The following is a 2,289-nucleotide window of genomic DNA, read 5'->3' as shown; positions in this document are numbered from 1 at the left end:
GGCAGAGCTCCGGCCATGCGGCTGGAGAAATAAACATCTCTGAAACAGCTAGCAAGAATCTGTCTGCCCATATATATTTCCTTTCCACGGGACTCCTGGTTTGATATATGCGTGTTGCAGTATCCCCACTGCAACACTCACTGGGTAATGTCCTGATAAAATCCCAGAGCTAGACACAAACATTCTCACTGACTCTCTCTGGCATGTGAAAGAAGCGAAACCAATGGAATTAAACAAAAAAATTAACACGTGGTACAACAGGCTTCCTATTGCAGCTGATGCAATTACTTCTTTTCCCCTGTCCTGAAGCACACTGAGGCCTGGTAATCAGTGTTTGGCCTCTCCCTCCTTAGAAACTTATCATTGTTTGGAGATTTGATGTTGTCTTGGTGTATAGCATCCACCAGAAAAACGCTGAAGAAATACTGAAAGCCGGGACACTCAGCCGTATGCATTGAATTCAGTATCATTGCAAATGTGATTGATTCCATGCAATTGTTTCCCGAAGGTCCATTTGGTTATCAAAGAACTACCAGGACTCAGACTTTTGGACTGAAGAGAGAAAAACCCAAACCACCTGAAATTTGCAATCAGATTTACTTCTCATAGAGAAGAACATTGAGTGCTCAAAACCACCCATAAAACCTCAAGGAAAAGGAGAAGTATCTGTGGCTTTTGAGAATCAGGCTTTGTGGAACACAGTCACCATGTTCCCCTATAGTAAAGTCTGTTACTGTGTCAGAACTCGCAAAGAACAGAAGCACATTAGGGTCTTATCCTCTTCCCTACCTCATACCTGTCCCCAAGGGAGCCCAGTGTGGGTTGTACCTATGATGGTGGTGTCAGATGATGGTCAGGTGATGGTGGTGGGATGTCATCCCAAAGGTGCTGGGTCAGGCTCAGACCTGAGGAGGGTAACCCAGTCAGATCCAGCCCTGGGAAAGCCAGGAAGTGGTCTGTTCCCTGCACAGCACAAGCACATGACCCTGTGTGATCTGGGGGTCTTGGTCCTCATGTGCTGCTGATCCCTCTCCAGGATGCAGAGTCTGCCTCAGTCAGGGCTTCACCCTGTGCTGCCAGAACCTAGAGCCTCTTCTGACAGGGAGAACTGGAAAAAGTCCACAGGATCCCAGCCAGAACCCAGTCTCGAACCCTGCTGTGGGCTCTTCCTCACCCCTCCACTGACTTTCCCAACCCATCCAGGCCCTAACTTCCTTCCACACAGGGATCTTGCCATGCCATCAACAGGAAAATGGCCCATACTCCATGCCACCCTGAAATTAGGAACTCGCCAACCTCTTTCCCAAAATGAGGATAGAACACAGACATCTCAAACCCCTACAGCTCATCTACAGACCTCTGGGCAGGAGGATAAGGGGAGCCCCAGTAGTGCTGGGTTGCAGAGGGATCAGCCCTGATCATGATGACAGGTGACAGCCTGGTCATGATCAGTTATTGTGGTCTGCCTTGGGCCCAGTAAAATATCTGGGAGGTCTGCAGAGAGCTTTGTTCACCTGAGAGAGGAGTGGCACCGGGGCACCTTTGCTGTCACCCAGTTGGTGACAGAGGCAGGGGCAGGGACTCCCTCTTGTGCACCTGGTCACCCAAGGCTACCAAGCCTAGCACAAGGCTACCATCTCTGCTCCTATGGTGGTTTAAGGAGCTGCCAGGCCTGATTCAAGACACGTGTGCTGAGAGCAGAGCTGTGACGGGGAGAGCCCAGCATGTTGCAGGGTTCCCAGGAGGGCACTCCTGGGTGCTGGGCAGAACAGAGGTAGGCCCTGGGGGCCGGATAATCCCTTTGCTGTGTCTGCTACATCACCTCTCCCCAGGGGAGGGAGCAGGACCTGCTGACTGCACTCCATAGGGAGCATCTCCCCACCTTTCTGAGTCCACTTGCACATGCCTTCTCCCCAGAAGCACACACCTAAGCCAGGCAAGACTGCCCTGGCACTGCCACCGTGACGCAGGTCCCTCTGCAAATCTGCCAGCCCACCACCCCCTGCCTAGGTCACCTAGGCCCTCCTGGCCTGGGACTGCAGCCCACACCAACCCCAAATACACCCCGACTCCCCTTCATGCTCAGACTGCCAACATCTCCTGTTTGGCTGCGCATTTGCTGACTGCCCAGAAAGGTATTTTTAGCACATAAAATTGGACATAAGCAGTTCGCAGCTGGGAGCAGGGTGGAGTAAGGCTGGGTGGAGGGGGATGCTGCATTTTGGTTTGAGGAAGATGTGCTCAGAAATGGGGTTTCCAGCTCTGGCATCCAAGCAGTTCCACATCTGA

The sequence above is a fragment of the Corvus brachyrhynchos genome, unplaced genomic scaffold, assembly GCF_000691975.1.
Source record: "Corvus brachyrhynchos isolate BGI_N302 unplaced genomic scaffold, ASM69197v1 scaffold140, whole genome shotgun sequence".
Classification (NCBI taxonomy): domain Eukaryota; kingdom Metazoa; phylum Chordata; class Aves; order Passeriformes; family Corvidae; genus Corvus; species Corvus brachyrhynchos.
The sequence above is the reverse complement of the archived record's forward strand: the minus strand, read 5'-3'. Positions refer to the sequence as shown.